Raw genomic sequence first — 12,964 nt, forward strand, 5'->3', positions numbered from 1 at the left:
TCATGGTTTTCAAGAGCATCAACAAGAACATGACTCCTACCCCAAGCTACTGATCCTCGTTACCCTGCTCTCCTCTCTTCTTTCCAGACATATATCATCTTCTCACATGCTATATCACATGCTTCTTTATTATGTTTATTGCTTTATATCTGCCTTACCCCCCCCCCCACACACACACACACACTAGAATGTCAGCACCATGAAGGTAGGCACTTGTGTCTGTGTTGTTTGCAAATTAATCTCAAGAGACTAGAAGAGTGCCCAGACCATAATAGTCACACAATCAATATGTAGTAAAAGGCTGAAGTGGGCTGGCTACATTAGCATCCCATAAGCCAGTGGTTCTCAACCTTCCTAATGCCGCGACCTTTTAATACAGTTCCTCATGTTGTGGTGACCCCCAACCATAAAATTATTTTCGTTGTTAGTTCATAACTGTAATTTTGCTACTGTTATGAATCGTAATGTAAATATCTGATATGCAGGATGTATTTTCATTGTTCGCGACCCACAGGTTGAGAACCGCTGCAGAGGAAACTCTGTACTCCAGTCACCAATTCACAAGGTCCGACTTCTGTTCTAAGGGGTATCAGCAGGAAGAGAGGACCAATCAGCTCCAGGCATTAGTCAGGAAGGGTGGCCTCTACGCCCAGCCTAACTCACTGCATGGCCTGGGAAAGTCACTTCCTCTCTCCAGGACCCAGTCCCTCGCCTGCTCAGTGGAGATTCTGTGTCCGAGCAAACAGGGACAGATATTTTTAAAGCCAATGAGCTGGCCTTCTCCACACTATGCAACTCATGTCTAGGAGAGAGGCTCACAAGGAGCTGTTTACAGGCCACTTGCTGAGGATAACTTTCCCCCTGGAGGCCTATCCAACAGTTTGGTATCCCTGGGGTCAAGAAAAATAAGCAGGCCCTGGCTGGAGTGTCGACCCTCGCACTGAAGGTTCAATTCCCAGTCAAAGGCATGTATCTGGGTTGCAGGTTTGATCCCCTGCCTGGTCCGGGCATGTGCAGTAGGCAACCAAACGATGTGTCTCTCTCGCATTGATGTTTCTCTCTCTCACTGTTTTTCTCTTTCTTACTCCCTTTTACTCTCTCTAAAACCAATGGGAAAAATATTCTTGGGTGAGATTAACAAAAATAGAAGTAGGAGGAGGAGGAGGAGGAGGAGAAGAAAAAGAAGAAAGAAGAAAGAAAAAAGAAAGAAGAAGAAGAAAAATAGGCAGGCTGGAGATGGGGGTCAATGAGGGGAAAAAGGAGACATATGTAAAACTTTCAGCAATAAAAGATTATATATATATATAAAAAAAGAAGAAACAAAATAAGCAGAGCCCTGATGTGACTACAGTTGATTCTAATGAGATGAAATACTGTTATTCCCCGCCCCTCTGGGTTGAAATGAACTCATGAAAACAGGGCAGTTAAGGTCACCTAACATCATTCCAAGTCCCATTAGTATTCTGACTGATACATAAAATGTCAGAGGACATGAAGTTTCACCGGTTTTTTGTATCTCCTACTTAAGCCCCGGAAGGCTGGGGCCCGTCTTCCTCCTCCTACATTTCCTTTGGGGCTCGGCCCACCAGTGGGTGCTACTCCACCAGTGGGTGCTGAGTTGGTCCTCGTCGGTTTCCTGGGTCCTGAGTCACTGTCCCTTGGCTGGAGAAAAGCGTGGAGAGCAAACACTGTGCCTGCCTCCAGGAGCAGGTTTCTCTGGGAGCTGTGGGGTCAAGGTGAGCATCAGCATTTGCAAACCTCTCCGTCAAGATGCTTCCGCAGACACATCCCAGGAACTCCCAACCGGAGCCGACAGGATGGACTTCTGAGCCTCTGTTTATCAGACTCTCTGAGCCGAGCTAGTCCTGCCCAGGCTCCCTTTTCTCTGTTGGAGAGCTTGAGCGTGCCTTGCTCATTTCCAACACCGAGACTGCACGGATGGAGTCTGCCTCCGCCTTGACCTGCAGTGCCTTTCTGCTGTCCCCAGAGTCACACTGTGTTCCTGCAGCCCTTACTATCTACACACAAATTTGGCCTGAACACATGCTGTCTTGCAACACCTTATACTTTTGCTCTGTATGGTAACCTGGTCCTTCAGTTATTAACCTTTGTGTGTGCCTTTCTCCTCAACTAGCCTGTTGGCTCTAGATGGCAGGAACCATCTCCACTCATCCCCTATTTCCTCCCTCCCTTCCTTCCTTCCTTCCTTCCTTCCTCCCTCCCTCCCTCCCTCCCTCCCTCCCTCCCTTCCTTCCTTCCTTCCTTCCTGAAACATTCAATGCCGTTCAAGAGATAAATTAATGATCAAGGGCGGCATCGTTCCTGCTCTCATGGAGTTTACATTCTGTAGGTACCCCCACAGGACTGGGTAAAACTCAACTGTGACCAGCAGGCGAGAGTTTGCAGTGACAGCCTCTGACCAGCAAGTTGCCGCAGCATGTGTCCCTTTGATCTGATCAAAGCTGAGTGAGGACCATTTTTAAGTAGAAAAGCAGGAAAGACCACAGAGACAGGGCCTGTGTGGGGCAGCTTGTGGATGACAAGGCTAAACAAGAATTCCTTCTGGGCCTGCCCCTGGGATGTATTGGAAGCCCCACCCATAAAAGGGTTGGAACCCTTTAGGCCCTGTAGAGGCCTGCAGCTTACTAGGGGAAGCTTTCATGGCACAGATGGGGAAACGGAGGCATCCAGAGGGTTGTGGTTGTTCTGGTACTGGACTCCTAGCACAGTGCTTTTGTCTAGCACCCCACTGAGGTATGATTTCCTGCTAAAGGGAAAGACTTGTTTTCCCACTTAGCTGTCGGGAGCAACTTTGGTACACGGGCACATACACATGGAAAAGAGAGAGGCTTTGGCTAGGGTGGGGGAAGTTCACAACTTCAAATATTTTACAATCGTTTGGAAAACACTTGTGCTCTGGCTCTGAGCATCACCTCTGCACCCACGCTGGGCCAGATGCAGGAGGGGGAGGACTTACACAGGGTCCTATGCTCAAGAAACTCACGTGAGACAGTGAGCTGTTTGGTAAGTGTGACCAGAAGGCCCCATGATGGGAGTGGGGCCAGCGAGTGAGTGAGAAGGGCTGGCCCTGAATGGACCGCCGACCCTCGCTAAGCCTGAGCTCCATGTAGGATGGGAGTCACGTCTGTCCTGCCTACCAGGCCACACAGCTGCAAGGATTCGGTGAAATACTAGAGGAGGAAATAGCTGGCCCAGAACTGACACTCAGTTCACTCTCACTCATTCCAAAGGTGGTTCTGATTATTCTCAACCACATTCTTTGCTTCCCAAGTTCCAGAAAGAGAACCCTGGTTAGCCCTATTGAAGCAGAAATAATTGAGTGCACATGACCCCGACTGCCCACACAGGGGCTATGATCCTGACACCCAGCTCACTAACCACCCACAGAGTGGCTCTTGGATCCACCATTTGATGCCTGGGACCAACTTGCTTCCTTTTCTGTTCCGAATTTTTCTTACCTGAAGGGTCGCTTAGACCTATCTACGAAGTTGTGGGGTGTTGTGGAGCGCGAGCGACAGCATGACCAGAACTCCAGACTGACTGAAATGTAGAGAGCCTTTATTGACGGGCCAGTGTCCGCTCCTCCACTCGGGAAGCCCAAGAGAGAAGCGGCCACGACCATCTGCAGAGTCCAATGTTTAAAGGGGACAACTACATCCGGTTCAGGTTCCCACAGCAAGCAAAGCCAAGGTACAAAAGCTCATTGCGTAGTTTTAGCCAAGCTACTCATCCTCCTCCTGTTATTCGTTTCTGGGTCACTTAAAGGCCAGGACTGTTCTTAATTGTGATCCGTCTGTTCTTTATGGGCCTGTTGCCCAGGAGTGTTGATCTGTTCTCTGTGGGCCGTGGCTTAGGTGTGGGAGCTCAGTTCCTAGAGACTTTGCACAAGCTGTCAGCGGCTGAGGCGGCTAGGCCACTACGCAGGCCTCAAAATCGTCCTGCTCTGTAGTAGGGGCTCCTTTGAGACACCACAAGCCAGTGATGGCGAACCTTTTGAGCTCGGCGTGTCAGCATTTTGAAAAACCCTAACTTAACTCTGGTGCCGTGTCACATATAGAAATTTTTTGATATTTACAACCATAGTAAAACACTTATATTTTTGATATTTATTTTATGTATTTAAATGCTATTTAACAAAGAAAAATAAACCAAAAAAATGAGTTCGCGTGTCACCTCTGACACGCGTGTCATAGGGTCACCATCACTGCCATAAGTGCACCTCTAGCAGGTGGCACTGGATCCATGCTAGCTCCTGTACCCCTTTCCTTCTCCTTCCTGGAGGAGTTGGCTCCAATAGTGTGGGGACGAGTTCTGAGGCTGCCCACTCCACTCCTAGCCTTCTGCATCCTTAGCAAGGGGCCCCACTTCCTCTGCAGCCATCGGAAACAGCTCAGGAGACATGTGTGAGACACACTCCTTTTTGTCAAAAAGGGCAGCGGATGGGAGAGGGCTGCTGTGGGGACCCCGTTGCAAAAAGAAGTCCACTGCCATCCTCCCACTCTACCTCCACTTTCACTCTTCAAGTCTAGAAATTATGGAAATGAGGTCCGAGTACAGTCTTGGAAATTACTTATTCCAGTCGCTTCTGAACACTTAAAACTAATTTTAGTTGTGTGGGTAGGATTTTAATTGGCCCCCTCCCCAAAATGTGTGTGCTGATTTTTTTCCTGTGAAATATTCAGTGCAACCTTTCCTTCCTAGATGGGGAAACTCGGGCCCACAAGTGGTTCTGTTTCCTGGAGGTAACCCAGGAGGTGGCCGATCTGGGACTAGAGCCCTGGTTCCCTAATTCAGGGCTTTTTGCACCAGCCTCCACTCTGAGGAGGTGACTATAGTATGTGAGCCCCGGCTCTGCATCCGAGAGATAAGGAGGAAAGAGGCATGGAGGAGTATTTGCAGTATAAGTGGAAGAAATTATTAGACTGAGTCAGGAATGCTGTCCGTTTATCTTAATTTGGTTTCCTACAAATTGGTTCTGGGAATAAGGCTATAAATTCAGACTTTTCATTGGACGAAATAAAAATCTTATTCTGGCCCTTTGCTTTATAGAGGTGCCAAGAATCATCAGGCTTTGGGAGTCCCAGAGGAAGAACATATGAGCTTTGTGGACAAAAAAGTGACCTCACAGGGTGATCTGATCATGCATTCCTAAACGGGCAGCTCACGGCGGAAGATCTTCTCCAAAGCAGACTCGCCTTTCCCTGCCTTCCTCTACCTTGCCATGTCTTCCCCATCCCCTTTCCTTTTCTTCCTTTAACTCGATATAGTTTATACCCACAGAAATCACAACATGAATGGCAAGGTCTTACTGTAGGGGAGTGGCCCCAGCCCTCCTCCCAGAACATGGGTTCCCCCAGAGAAGGGAGGACATCTGGTGGTTCAGTGCATCATATTGTCATCTTGCAGCTTCCATCTCGACCAAACGTTCCACCCGGCTGACAAGAGGGCATTGGTCCCTCCAGGCTCTGAGCTCACCGGAACCTGCTTCTTAAATCCTGGCGATGCGGAGGGTTAGGGCCACAGCAGCATGGTACGGTTTGGGAAATCTCTGGCCAGACTCAGGCCCCTGGGTTTTAGCACCGAGCATATCATAGCCTCCTCATTTCTTCACCAGGTGAACTCCATAACCGTCAGGGGCCACCACAGATGTTCCCTTCCCAGCACACTCCTCCTCGAGAGACTAATTTAGTTCTCTAGTTCTCACTCCACTTAACTTTTACTCTAGCAAAAGATACTTGAACTGAAAGAGAACTTATGGGCATTGAATGTAGCACAATAATTTATGGAGAAACTAATTTATGACATTTATTGTTTGTGTTGACTCACCAGGGGAAATCAAAGCTTTCTGGAGGGCACCTCCTTGGAGGGTAGCCTAATTTTCTTCTTACAGACAATATGGGTTCTCTAGCCCATACGGAGCAATAAACAGTTCTTCCTGTTTCGGGGTCTGAGAGAGGAGGCTGAGTGTGCCAGGAAGGAGCCTGGTGTGAGAAGGAGGCTGCCCCTAAGATAACCTCTGAATGGGACTTTGTGTCTAGAAAGCAATGGAGGCAGTGAAGCCAGATTATCCCAGTGGGGAGGAGAATGGGCACTGGGTGCTCCAAGGCAGAGGGTAAAGATGTTTTAGATAAAGAACATTTGTCTGTAGAGAGTGGACACCTCGCAGCACAAAGCACTGAATGCAGTGTTTTCCAGAAGGAACACTGCTGACTTACACTAGTGTTACAGTTTTTAAATATTCAGGAGTCAGGTTGATGTGGAAATGCTGTTGTCTGGAAGGCTGGGCAAGCCAGGCCTGCCTCTTGTATCACCAAGAGCAATAGCTGCCATGGCAACTAGAGGCTGCCCCACCCCCCTTTTCAGAATCACTCCAAGCATATAACTTCTCATAAGCAAGCCCCATCCACTGTTTCTGTGCATCTAGGCTAACACACCTTTGAAATACCCCCTGTCAGGCCCTTAAGTACATAATCTCAACTACCCTGTAATCCCATTCCTGCAGGGCTTCCTCCCACCCTTACGGAATCTTCCTTACCTTCATAAAGAGGGGCTGCACACTGCTATTCTTGGAAGCATGGAGCTCAGGCTGTTGATCTTGCTTTCAGGTGTATCCTCTTTTTTGACTCAAATAAATTTTTATAAAAATTCTTTACAGGTGCCTTAGCCGCTTTGGCTCAGTGGATAGAGCATCAGCCTCAGACTTAAGGGTCTTGGGTTCGATTCCGGTAAAGGGCACATGCCTGGGTTGCTGGGCCAATTCCCAGTAGGGGGCATGCAGGAGGCAGTCAATCAATGATTCTCTCTCATCACTGATGTTTCTCTCTCTCTCCCTCTTCCTGAAATCAATAATAATAATAAATATATATATGTTTAAATCAAATTATTTATTGTTTAAAGTATTACATATGTCTCCTTTTCCCCCAATTGACCTCTCCCTGGCTGCTCCCACCCCCCAGCACATGTCCTCATCCCCCAGCTGTCTGTGTTAAAGGTTTGGACATCAACATAGCAGTGGTCCTTAGACTTGTTAAAAATACAGCTTATTTGTCTCTCCTGTTGGAAATTTAGGTTTAGTCGATTTGATGTGTGGAAATTATTATGACAAGGAGAATGTATCACTAGTATTTAAGAGCAAGTATTTTGGTTTGAGAACCAACTCTGCTCCTTACTAGCCTTATGAACTACCTTAATCTTACCAAAACTCAGTTTCCTGGTCTGTAAAATGGGGTAATAATGTCATCCACTATGCTAATATACACTAAAAAGTATAATAAAATAGTTGCGAGCATGCACTTCAGAGTCACATTGCCCAAATTCAAATCTGCTCCACTACTTACCAGCTCTATGACCTTGTGCTTAACTTCTGTGCCTCAGTTTCTTCATCTATAAAATGGAAGTGATACTAGTATCTCCCTCAAAGGGCTACATTTAAGTGTCCATACTTACAATGTTTAGAATAGGGTCTGATGAAGAGGAAGGACTCAATCGATGGTAGCTGCTGCTGTTATTATCATCATCACCATCTTGGCAAAAGAAAAAGACTTTAACTAGGGCAGTGGCAGTAGGACTAGATGAAAAAGAATACAGGCACAACATTTAAAAGATGAGTTCTGAGGGGCAGCAAGAACAAGAAAAGGTTTGTTGACCTTTATCCAAACATTTGGTGGTGAGGGCAGTGGGTGAACTTGGGGCTAGTCAGGGTGATCCTGAGCAAGGCCCACCCCTCTTTTGACCTGTCTTATCATCTATAAACTGAGGGTCTTAGATCAGCCTACCTGGTGGATCCTCAGTTTTAATACACTGAGAGTCTAAGAGATTTCATACTGATGTTTTAAAAAAAAATCCCTTATTTGCTGGTGAGTTGGGGCATTCTCCTGTATTCCCAAGTTGTCATATTCTAGGCTTTCCCGAGGATATATTGATTTTCAGCACCACACTGGCACAGATCTATGGCACCTGGGCAGGGAAGGGCCTTGTGTGCCTAAAAATGAAACCTAAAGGCTCCTGGTTGACACATTCTCTTCAGATCCTTAGTTGGAGCATCAGAAAACTCATCTCACCCAACACCTAGTCCTCACTTCAAGAATGTCAGCATGGCCTCTGAGAAGTTATAAAAGAAAAATAAATGCAAAAAGTTGGTCCTTTCCCCATCTCCTGCCACCAAGTATCCAGGATTGAGGACTCCCAGTCCAAGGAAAGGGCCTCCCAGGCTGGTTGCCTCTTCAGCTAGCTTCTGCATAGCTGGGGAGAGCGGGGAGGAGCCTCCAACCACTGTTGGAGAGGCAAATCCAGAATCCTGCTTCCAGACTCCTAGTCCTTTCTTCAAAGCAAGAGCACAGAGATGCTCACAGCAGCCAGATTACTTGGCAATAAGCACTGCTTTTGCTCCTGAGTAATTTAGTATTAGCTGTCCAGCTAACATTGAGATGGTGGACTCTCACCTCTGCTACAGCTAAGGATGCAGCTTGGCAACCAGGTCCACCTCGTAACTCTTTCCACAGAGAAGGAAAATCTTTCCATAGAGTAGGAAAGGTACCTTGCCTAAAAAACGTTTATATTAAAAACAAAGCAAAACAACCCGGCCAGTGTGACTCAGTGGTTGAGGGTCGACCCATGAACCAGGAGGTCACGGTTCAATTCCTGGTCAGGGCACATGCCCAGGTTTTAGGCTTGATTCCCAGTGCAGGAAGCAGCTGATCGATGATCCGCTGATTGTGGCGGATAATGGTGTACTAACTGAAAACTCAACCAAGTGCTATCTCTAAGTACAGCTATTGTGCCAGGTGTTAAAGGTTTACTAAAATAGATATAATACTTAGTATGTGACTAATGTTTTGGAAAATGCAATATTTTCTATCTCCATCAATATAAAAGAGCAAATTACAATAATATTTACATGGAAAGAACAGAAGTGTGTACAGAAGTGCTCATGGCATTGCCCCAGGCTATGTTAACGCTCCTGTTCCCTGTCACAATACAGTCCAGAGAGACTTTGATCATTTTAACATTCCACACTATATCTTGATGGTCTATATTGATAAAATGTCATGTTAATTATATTTGGTAAACAAGAAGTGAGATGGTCTAAGGAAATGTGCCAGAGGGTAGGAGGTTTATTCTATCACGATTCAGGAGTCGGTCAGATCAGGTGAATAGTCTGATCATGCCAATTCATCTTCCATAAGATCAACTCTTTGTATCTCTCACCCCTTAATACTTAGAAACAAACACAGCACCTAATGGGCTTCTGGATTTTGTAGACATGTACTTCTTTGGGGACTATTGCTACAACCCATTTATTGGGTACCTTAGAAGGCTATCAGTTTTGAGTGAGGCTCTGATTAAGAGAGAGCTCTATTGCAAGTCCAGGTTTTGAGCAGCCCTGACATTTAGATGCTATAATCCAGCCTAGCCAAGGTGCTAGAGATAGCCATGGTAGATAAGCACACTATGAAGAGTCTCTGGCAAGTCCCAACAAAAATTCTGTAATTCAGACCTCAGCTTCCAGAGCAAAGCCCTATCTGCTGCAGCAGAAAAGGAGGTCCTGTTTGAAAAGGAGATCCTGAAGCGAATTTTTTTTTTTTCTGAAGTGAATCTTAATAAAGAATGAGCACCTAACTGTGGAACATAAGCAACTATGAAACTGGAGTTATACATATTGTCAGATCCACCACGTCAAGAAATGGACCGAAGCAGCAGTAATCCTTTGTATCATGGAAATGATATATTCAGGATTGAGCTCAAGCAGACACAGAAGGCACAGATAAGCTACATAAACAAGTGAGCAAAACCTCTAAGACTGCCACATCTTTTGCAGCAACACTTTACCTCAAACTTCATGGGGTCCACACAACCTGATAAAGGCAGAAGGAAAACTTGGGTCTGATTTATGGATGGGTCAGGTTGGTATATTGGTATGAGCCAACTACTGCTGCAGCTCACCCCCACACAAGGGTGTAACCAAAGAACAGGGCTGAGTGATGGTGAGGAATCCTCTCTGTGCCCAGGGCTTTGTAAAGAAAAGCCACCAGATTACTGAGTGGCCAGATTATTATGACCACCCCATCAATACTTCGTTGGGCCATCTTTTGCCTTCAATACTGCAGCGATCCTTCTTGGCATTGACTCCACGAGATGTTGAAAGGTGATGCGAGCAATCTGACACCATGCCTGACGAATAGCACTGTCCAGTTCTGTGAGATTTGATGGTTGTGGAACCAGCTGCCTGACGGCTCTTTTAACTTCGTCCCACAAATGCTCAATTGGATTGAGATCTGGTGATTGCGGGGGCCACCTAAGCAAGGTAAAGTCTCCCTCATGTTCTTGAATGCACTCCTGCACAATACGAGCACCAGGGCATGGCACATTGTCTTGTTGGAAGAAGCCATCTCCATTGGGATATGCTATCAACATGATAGGATGAACTTGATCAGCAACGATACTTAGGTATATTGTGCTATTCAGACGTTGTTCCACATGAATTAAAGGGCCCAAATCATGCCAGGAAAACATGCCCCAAACCATAACACTGCCCCCACCAGCTTGAAGGGTTGTACTCATGCATGTGGGGTGCATGCTTTCATGCTGTTTCCGCCAAATTCTCACTCTGCCATCTGCATGATGCAACTTGAAACGTGATTCATCGGACCACATGGCTTTTTTCCAATGCTCGACTGTCCAATCCTTGTGTTCCTGTGCGAATTGGAGACGTTTTATCTTGGTAACTGCAGACAGCAAAGGTGTTCGAACAGGCCTTTGGCTTCCATATCCCATACAATGCAGTGTCCAGCTAATTTGCCTACAAACGTCAGGTGGTCATAATAATCTGGCCACTCAGTGTATATGGACAGGAGTCCCCACCCCTGCTCCATAACTGGTCCATCCTAATGCAACTGAGGAATCCAAATCCTCACAACTTGATTGGTCCAAAAGGCACTGTTTTGATTGGTCAGAACAGAGCCCCTCTGATTGGCCAGGGCTGCACAGCTCTGATTGGATGGGGAAAGCCTCAGTCCTATTAGTTCTAATAGGATTCCAAGAACTCCTTTATAAGGGCTGACTAGATGAAAGAAATACAGTGCAGGTAGGCAATTCAGTGCAGGCTTGTCTGTGAAAAGCAGTTTGTGTGAGAGGCCTCTGTGCAGAAATGACTGCACAACTACTATATCTAGGTAATGATGATCCAAGGTTGAAAAAATTACAAAAGGGGCCACAACCAAATGATAAAACATAACACAATCTTGACAAGAAAAAAGGAAGAAAGAAAAAGAAGAAAGACAAACCAAGTCTGACAAAGTTTCTAGATCCAACTACCAATTTATAGAAAATACAGAGGACAGGAAAATATATACTAAATTGCATTATAGGGATACAATCAGCAAAACTCATACTGTATAAAACATAGGTCAAATGACAAATTTCTTTGATAAATAAATTTCAAGGAGAACAGAGGTTGAGGAAAATCTTTAAAGAAATTTATGAGTCAAATCAACCAGTCTCAGTGTGTGCACTTTATTTGGATCTTGATTCATACAAATTCTAAATTTAAAAAATGAGAAAATTAGAAATGTTAACATTGACTGGATATTTGATGATATTAAAGAATTATTGAATTTTTATGTAATGATATTGTAGAAGTGGTTTTTAATAAAGCTTATAGAGCTTCACAGTTATATTTACAGATGAAAAAGTTATCAAAGATTTATTTCAACATAAAATATGGAAGAGGGGAAGGGGTAGGGGGTTAGGGAAATAAGACTGGTCATTAATAGATAATTGTTGAAACTGTTTAGTTTTGCACGTTTGAAATTTTCCATAGCAAAATTATTTTTAAAAATAAGCAACATTGGCCCAGCCGATGTGGCTCAGTGGTGTTGACCTATGAACCAGGAGGTCATGGTTTGATTCCATGTCAGGGCACATGCCTGGGTTGTGGGCTCGGTCTCCAATTGGGGGCATGCAAGAAGCAGCTGATCAATGATTCTCTCTCATCATTGATGTTTCTCTCTCTTCCTTTCCCTTCCTCTCTGAAATCAAGTATAGATATATAGATACATAATGCAACAATAGCAAATAGTAAAGAGTTATAAAACAAAAACTATGTAGTCTTTTTTATAATATAGCTGATTGTGTGGCAATTATTTTTGATCTCTGATACTCCCTTGGTCCCATATCCATTCAACTACCAAAATTCTGCCGATTCTACCCTTTTATTGCCATGTCTTTCCATCTAGTCCAAGCTAAATTTGTGTATGGTGTACTTCTATTTTTACCTACCTCCAAAACTGTAGCCAGAACGGTACTTTTTTAAAAACCCATTTAATCATACCCATCATACCCATCCTTTGCTTAAAATCCATGAATGACTTATTGATCATAGGATAAAGGCTAAAATTTTCAATATGCAGTGCAATGCCTTTCCGACTTCTGCCCTCACCAGCTTTATAATGATATGCACTCCCTTGCCTTTCTATATACTCCAGCTACTTCTTGAATTTGCCATATTCATGTTCAACCCAGAACTTTCACACATGCTGGTTCCTCTGCCTGGAATGCCCCCTTCCCCCTACACACTGTCATCCTTTAGGTCTCATCTAAATGCTACCTTCTCAAGGTAGCTTTTCCATTATTCTTGGTCTAGATGCAGTCAGATTTCTCACACCTTCATAACAACTTGTCAGAACTGAAATTTAAATAATGTTAAAGTTATTTTTTAGTGTCTGTCTTTCTGCTATCCTGCTATGATATAATCTCAAAGAGAGAAGAAACTAGATCTTATTATTATATCCGAAAAGCCTGCTATTTTTTCCGTTACATAGTAAAAGGTCATTTTATCTTTATTAAACTAATAATGACTGGATTGATGAATAAGTAAATAAATTTAAATACTGATCTAATTATAAAACAGAATTACCTTCACCATAATTACAATATTACACAGTTA

The sequence above is a fragment of the Myotis nattereri genome (assembly GCF_964212035.1).
Source record: "Myotis nattereri genome assembly, chromosome: 1".
NCBI classification, from domain to species: Eukaryota; Metazoa; Chordata; class Mammalia; order Chiroptera; family Vespertilionidae; genus Myotis; species Myotis nattereri.